Genomic DNA, 8817 nt, shown 5'->3' with positions numbered 1-8817 from the left:
ATGAGGCTGCTTCACTAATAACAATATCATCAACTTGCATTGTACAAAAATTGTGATTGCTGTCCTGTATTGTACTTGTACATTGCAAAGGAGGAAATATCAGAGGGATTATTTTCTTAAATTTTGTTAAAGTATTTTCTGATAGATACAGACTATAGCATAGTTGTTGTACTTATTTGATAATTGTAGTATAAATTAAATTAAAATATAATATAAGAATAGTCCGGCAAAAGGGCATTTGGGGACATATAACATTTTAAAATTCTATACCCTATGCCTGTGTGGATTAAAATAGTTATAATAGTTATTGGGTTTATTTACATGTTGAATACAACCTATTTAGTTTATTAGTGAATTAAAGGCTGAACTAAGGCTGTCATTAGCAACATTTCTTTGAATGTTGACCTCACCCTCTATTGTGACTTTATCTGTTGTAAGCACCAACTCAAAACTCACAAAATGCACAGGTGGAGGCTATTGAATGACTAGTTGGATTGTGTTTTGTGATTCCCAGTTTGGGTGTGCGAGGCTGTTAATAAAGCATTCAAGTGAGTTATAATTACCTTTAGGTTGGGGGTTCATTAATGAGTCAGAATTGAATTGAACATTTTTTGCAACCCCTCTACCTTTAACTGGGCTCAGGGGGATGTGATTCGTTTAAACCCACATGTTCTTATTGTAACCAGGTCTCAGTCGTACATAATAAATCAATGTGATGATCAGTCATCAACACATTTTAATGTCTAATTATGACTAATGGTGTTGTATTGTCGTTCTTCCATATTGATCAATGTGGTTGCTAGCTAATTTCAAACTGTCAATATTTTTCTTGTAATAACAAAGTCAAACCTTTATGTGGGCCATTATTATTCAAAACGTGCCTGTGCACGTTGGTAGCAATATTGTTGTTATTATTATTATCATTATTAATAATTTATCAGTCTTCATTGGCCCATATCATGGGAACAATGAAATTGAAAGGCCACAGTGGTGCAATAATGGCCCCCTGTCCGATGGGAATTGAATGGAGGATAGCATCCCTGAGAAGCCTATTCTCTGGCGTAACCGGTTGTACCCCCACCACCGCCACCATCATCCCCCACCCCATTCTTCAAAAAACGCTGTGACTGACAGCTCCCTTTCACAAGACTGCGACTGGCAAGGAAGGGGTTTAATTCCAAACCATTTTGTAGCATGGCATGATAATGACTCAGACCCAAGCCCAAGGGCTGAGATGGACCAATGTTGCATTATGGGGGGGATTAAGGGTGTCCTTTTTGTAACGGGTTGGATGAGATTTTAGTCTTGGTTTAAATTTCAAACCTATTTTTCTCAAATCCATATGTACATATGATGAGAACACCTGGTGTGTTATGTCACACTGTTTCGATAATTGTTTAATCATATGATTTTAATTTTTCAAATAAAAAATGTTAAATGCTTAAGCTCGCCAACTGCAACATGTAAATCCTGATCTATATGCAATAATTAATTAATACAAATTATAAATCCCTACAAGAGGTCAGTTTCATGTGTGCATTAATATGTTTGCTTTTTTAGTAATAATTCTTCTGTATTTCCACAAAGAAAATGGTAAAATTAAATGAAGAGCTTTCACAATCAGATTGTGACCTTCAAAGAACATAAACATGCACTTTGTCCTTTTTTTTTACTGTTAAAATTTTGCAAATTGCACACTGCTTAACAAGACAAGTTAAAAAAAATAAACATCTTCTTTTACTTGAATTCTGTAATTTTTCACTATAATCTGTTTACTTCAAACAACTCTGCACTGCTTAATCATAACATACCTATAATAACAAAATAATTAAATTTTTTTCTGTATTTGACCTCTATCCTCTAATGAGCATAAATCAAGAGTCAAATTGAGTGTTACACTATACTCTCTGATGTCTGTTGAACTATACTCTCTCTGATATGTTCTTAGCTGCACAAGTAACTTTAAGTGTAAAACTGGTATAGCTTCTGAAAAATTATAATTTATTTATTATATTAGTTAATGTTTGGAATACTCCAAATATTCAAATAGACTGTAATTAAATTTAAATATATATATATATTTGTAGTTCGTCCTGTGGAAATTGTGATTGGCATTTGTGGGGCGGCATTTTTTGTAAACCAAACATTGAATGACTTGACTAAGAAAGTGTGTGCACTGTGGCTTTGGATATAGAGCAGGTTGAGTATTCAATCCCTTACTTCCTATTCCACGTACCGTAGGGCAAGAAACTGAACCCTTAATTGTGGCTGTTCGCTGTACCTGCAGTGTATGATTGATGTATGATAGAGTAATTGGTGCATATAGATGCACTTTATGAATATGTGTGTGAATGAGTTGATGGTAAAACTGTACTGTCAAGCACTTTGAGTTGTCATCTAGAGTAGAATAGTGTTAAATAAATACAGACCATTTAATATATTGCAGTAAACTAGATATAATCACTAATTTCATTCATTCATTGGCTAAAATGTTACCACTCGTGTAAAAGTCATCACAAGCAGATTTTGATTGATAGCAGAACCCCATCGTTATTGACCGGCATGACCTACACCCCTTGGTGTTTGCCCTTCAACCTTTGGCCTCATGCTGTAACAATCTGTTGACTGGCCAACTTACTTCCTTCCTGCTCAGGACAACAATGTTGTCAAGCTTAAGGGATCCTCTGCTGAATGATTCAGAAGCCAAAGGGATGGGGTTGACCCTAAAGATAGTGCAATGTGTGATTGGTTTCATTTATTCATACTATGCAGAAGCTGTTTGTGGAAGAAACAGAATAGTGGAGAATGTAATGATTTGCTGGATGACAAATGGTGGAAAGTTAATTTGTGAAGACATTTTGACATTGTGAGGACATTTGGGCTGGTCCTCACAAATTCAATGGGCTGTTTGAGGGTTAAGACTTGGTTTTAGGGTTATAATTAGGTTAAGGTTAGGGTTATGGTAAGGGTTAGGCATTTAGTTGTGATGGTTAAGGTTGGGGTAAGGGGCTAGGGAATGCATTATGTCAATGAGTGTCCTCACAACTATAGAGAGACGTGCGTATGTGTGTGTGTGTGTGTGTGTATGTGTGTGTGTGTGTGTGTGTGTGTGTGTGTGTGTGTGTGTGTGTGTGTGTGTGTGTGTGTGTGTGTGTGTGTGTGTGTGTGTGTGTGTGTGTGTGTGTGTGTGTGTGTAAATCAGTAGGCTTGGCCCGGAAGGGAACCCAACTAAAGAGACAAAAGGGGTCAGGGAATAATATATCCACATTGTCACAAAACCCAGTTCATCTGCAAGATGCTCTCAAACCCTCCCATCTTTCTCTTAGTGCTCTGTACCCCCCCTCCCTTTCAACCCCCCCACCCTCCCCTCCCCTCACCCCACCCTGCCACCTTTGACCAAAGAAGGACGATTTCGTCCTTTGATCACTGGAGGGTAGAGAGGGAATGAATAGGCTAAAAGCAGTAGCAGCAGCAGTGCAGGAGCTGAGAAGATGAGCTGTTTACCCTGCACTTGGCTTCTGTTAAGGCCTCCTGTTTTTCCCATCCCCTCTACAGACATCTCATGCATCTCACCAAACCCTCCCTTTAGCTTTTCCAGCCTGGTCCATGGTGGAAAGAACACCCCTCTTTCATCCCTTTTCACTGCCCTTATTCTCTTGTCATCCCCCCTGTCACACGGGGGTCCTACACCTGTCCTGACCCGTCTAGACACCACCATCTTGATGATTTGTTATTAAATGGGGAAGAGGAGGAGGACAGTAGAGTTTGGTTGGAGAGTGGGGAGGGTTTTCATGGGTGTTAAAAGTCAGAGTTTGAGGGGCATCAATAAAGCCAACCCTCTGATCAGGGCTCTTTTTTTGCACTTTTTTCCCCCACCAGAAGCAGACCCTTTGTTATGTTTGGTAGCATGCCATCTCATATTTGAAAGTGTATCATTGTCTAATTTAAAAAATATATATTTGGTATTTATTACTTCCATAATAATATGACCATATTTTCAGTTTGATCTGTAGTTTTTCCTGTCTTTCTGAGTTGGTATAGGAAACACTAAGAAAAAAGTTGAATGACTGGACCCCTGGAAAGTATCAGCACGTCACTTAGCAGTTCATTATCTGCTGTGTCTCTGGGTTGTGTTGCCAGGTACCCCTCACTAATGCAGAAACTCACCAAGCTCCTCGGTGTGGCTTGCAGCAGTAGCTTCCCCCTCTAAGTGGAACCCAAAACTCAGCATAGACAGTACAATAGGTTTATTCCACGGAGCAACTAGATTACTTGGGACTTCCCTGACTTCAAAAACTTTGAGTTCAGCAGACCCAAGACGTCCAGAATATTAAGGAAACGTTAAAATCCATCCAGATGGATTTTGCATAGGGAAATATGCATTAATATAGAAAGTCAAGGGTAAGAGAATGAGAGTAAGTTTGATTTAGTCTCATATGTGATGGAAGTACAATTTGTGATTACAAGGTGAACTCATATAGCAATGTGCATTTACAGACCAGGACCAGGCGCCTGTACTATGAAGCAAGTTCAACATACCCAGGATATATTTTCTATATCCAGCTTCAGTATCGGCCATCCAGACAACCTGTACTATTAATCTGGTGAATGACTGTCTCATTTTCTTATTCAGCTATGATCATATTCATGTGACAAAGGACAAATCTTGAATTATGTGCAACATTATTAGGACCATGAATAAAGTTCTTAATATGATATGAGCAGATATCTGTTGATAATAGCGACATTCAATAGTGAAATTCAACAAAGTAAAATATAGATGATGATGACAACTAGACAAGAAAAGAAACAGTAGATATGGATTTTGATATTCAAAGTATAAGCCTAAAGATAAATTGTATCTGTGCATAAAGGTAGCAAAACCCCCCAAAAGGAAATACATTTTTCATTATTTAACTAAAGAAACATTATAGTGACACATATTTAACAAGAAGGGCTCTCATTACATTACTCTGCCAAGCTTGTGGAACTCCATGACTAAGATTTGTGTGCATGGAGGAGTCATTGTTGACATTAACAAATTGAAATCTATCTGATAAGTATGACTTCAACCAGCCTAGTGCTGATCCCTACATGTTGTTCCAGTCTCTGAAAACAGAATCGTATGATCTATGGAGTCAAATCCTGAACCAAGATCCAGCAGGACAAGTATAGAGACAAGTCCATTATCTGATGCCATTATGCAAGGTCAATGGTAACCTTTAACTGTGCTGTTTCTGTGCTGTGATGGATTCTAAATCTTGACTGAAAGTCTTCCAACAAATCATTACTATCCAAGTAATCACATAGCTGGTTAGAAACAGCTTTTTCAAGGATTTAGAAAATTAAGGGCAGGTTTGATATGATTTGTAATTAGCTAAAACTTCTGAATCAAGAGTGGACCTTTTAAGCAGAGGTTTAATTACTGTTACCTTAAAGGCCTGTGGTGCCTAGCTGGTTAAGATTGATCTGATTTAATAAGGAACTGTCAATTAGGCGAAAGACGTACTTTAAAAAATTGTCTAAATACAAATCTTGTGCTACAGGTGGTACAGGACTCTCTGTCAGCTTGGCTCCAGTGCTGAAGAGAAAGCTGGGGTTGTTATTATTGTCCTCTATTAATAATGAATAAAAAGAGGTTCTGATAATTCTGAGTGTTCTTTTGACATTTATTAGACTATCTTTTCAGACTTGCCGGAAATGATTTGGCTGGTGGAACACCACTTCCTCTCCAGCTTCCGTGATGTCAGTTTGAAAACAAGTGTTTGAGAATTATAATAAATTTATAAATAATAAAAAATGGTCAAACAGAATAGGGTTCTAGGGAAATATTACATTTTCAATGTCTGTGCCATATGCCAAAACAATATCAAGAGTGTGATTGAAACAGTGAATGGGTTTATTCACATTTTCAGTAAAACATTTTCAGTAAAACCAATTGAGTCTATTAATTAAATGAGTTAAATGCTGAAATAAGGCTGTTGATGGCAAAATCTCTGCTAATGTTGAAATCACCTACTATAATGATTTTATCTGTCCTAAGAACGAGCTCAGATCAAAATTCTGAGAATTCAGATAATACGAAGAGTCAGAGGCAGTTGGATGATGGATAATAGCTAGAAGGCTTGGACGTACAAGACTGATGAGACTTTCAATATAGTTATAACTATCTTCAGGTCGAGGATTGATAGATAAGTACGATTTCAAGATGGCTGCGACCCCGCCGCCACTGCCTGTGCTTCAAGGAAGATGAGTATTAATTGAGGTGGGGGGTGTCACTTCATTTACATCTACATAATAATCTTTTTTGCAGCCAGTTTTCATTTGGACACAGTTAATCAAACTGATGGTCAGTAATCAGATCATTAATGAGTCGGGATTTTGGATTGAGTGACCTGATATTTAATAAACCCCATTAATTTTTTGGTACTGGTATAGTGGTTGTATTAACTTGTATTAGTAATGCATATATTACTGCTCTCCCTGGTTCACAGAGTAGCCCCAATAGAATGGCAAATTACTGAATGAATAATCTGTTATAGTTATTGTTGTTTGCTGTCAACTGAATTTTATTTTTTTTTAAATTACAAAATGTCATACACCTTTTAATACATTGACAAACTCCTCATAGAAGATTAATCAGATCGACTTCAATTGTGGTCAATCTAAACTCCATGATGATAAAAAGTTGTATTATTTGTGAGATTTGTCAGACGGTGTCTGTGGTTTGGTGTCGATTTTCAATGTGTCACTGCGAAACAGGAAGTTGTCGTAACCTTAGTGTACATCATCAGATCTGCACCAAACCTCACATGTTTGATGATAGTCTCGGCTTGAACACATCTACAAGACAATATTCAGTCTTAGTCACAGTGCTGTACCCCTCCTAGCAGGTTGACCAGATCCAGCTGAAATTTGGCCAGAAGACCCTTTAGACGTGGTCAAGGATAGGTTATCGTGTGTGTCTTCGTTGAATGCTGTTGCCGTGGCAATGCGCTGAAAGTTGATGTTTAGTTTTTACAGTTGAATGTAATGTACAATTTCTCCTCAGTTTTTTGCCATTTCCATGCATTGTACTTTAACAAACTCCTTAATATGGGGTAATTTAAACACCTTCACGATGAAAAGTTGTACTCTTCATGAGGTTTCGTTAAACGGACATGCTTTTCTCCTTATGGACAAACCTGACAATGTGTGGACACATACCACACCTTGCCTATTGTAATAGAAAAAACACAATCAACCTTAATTTCAATGAGCTTTATTATTAACGAGCAGTAGGTCTCTACTAGCTAATGTGAAAGATTCCATACACAGATCTATCAAAATAACAACAAAACCATTAGATGACAAATGAGCACGTTTTATTTATTTTTAAGAGTCATAATAGATCTCAAAACCATGCTGCTTCCAACGCAAACACAATAATACTCTCACACATTATTTTTTCTCATCATTCTTCCTGTATGCTGCTGTAATAAGCGATTTCCCCCACTGTTAGATCAATTACTCTTATCTCATCATGATTACAACAATTAAACCATTTACTTTTCACTATCATTGTTAACAAAAACATCTGCATAAAGTATTTGATACTGTTAGACATTCAATAATTCAACCTTTCTGATAGTATATTAAACATGGTGAGATTTTGTACAGTATATCTGATCATTCAAAATGTGTTGGTATAAAAAATGAATTATCATCAATAAAATCATTTACAATGGGAGTGCCACAAGGCTCAATATTGGGGCCACTGTTGTATTTACATTAAATTACATTACATCTAATTAAGCTGACCCTTTTATCCAAAGCAACTTACAATAAGTGCATTCAACCATGAGGGTTAACCCAAAACAACAAGAATCAAGCAAGTACAATTTAAGTGCCATATAAGTGCTACTAAATATAGGACCATATTTCAAAAAAAAATTGTTTAACATATATATTTACCATCCGTTTGTGAGGATGTGGATAAACAGATGTATGCATTGCTTTTTCATTTACGGACATCAAACATTAGATTGTGTTTCCAGCTGAACTTAAAACTTGCACAGACTTTCACTTCTTTCAACACTGTCAACCATCTCAACATTAATCTGAGATTAATCAGATTTAGGTTTTTATTGTATTAAATTGGAATTTTTCCGATCTGTACACAATTCCTGGAAGCTGAAAACATCCCAGTTCTTGCATGGCCTGCATACTCAACATCTATATTATGTTCTCTGTCAGGGCGACTGAAAAGGTGAGGTGCTCACTACAATGGATTTTGACATTTTTGAGAAAAAAATTTTAGAGAAAAAATTACGCTTATGGCAGTGGCTCGCGGCTGATAGCTGATGATTCCTCCACAGTTTAAGAGAGGACAGAGGACTGACACACATGTGGAGGACACAAAAACTGACAGAGAGACTGGAGAGATACCAAGAAAGCTGAACTGGGCTAAGACAGGAAAAGGTAATGTTTTGGGATTTATGTTTGATTTCTAAATTTATGTTTGATGGTTTAAGTAATAGGTTAGTTAGGAACTGTCGTCTTACTGTTGCTGGGAAAACCCCAGTGGCACCAAATGTGGGGCCTGACACAGCCAGATCAACGGCAGATCGGCAGCCGACAGTGGAATTGGTTAAAATGGTGGAGGAGTTCACAGTGATACAATGTGAGCATGCAACGTGAGCAGACAGCAGCTGGTTGCCTGTCCAGGTACAGGTGGGGAGGAGGACCCCACTACTGGAACATCTCCTGGGGTGTGTCTTGAGTCCCAAGGTCTTCCTGTGTATTTTTGTGCCCGAAGGCATTCAATAATTCTGATGA

The sequence above is a fragment of the Limanda limanda genome, chromosome 13, assembly GCF_963576545.1.
Source record: "Limanda limanda chromosome 13, fLimLim1.1, whole genome shotgun sequence".
In the NCBI taxonomy this organism is placed as follows: domain Eukaryota; kingdom Metazoa; phylum Chordata; class Actinopteri; order Pleuronectiformes; family Pleuronectidae; genus Limanda; species Limanda limanda.
The sequence above is the reverse complement of the archived record's forward strand: the minus strand, read 5'-3'. Positions refer to the sequence as shown.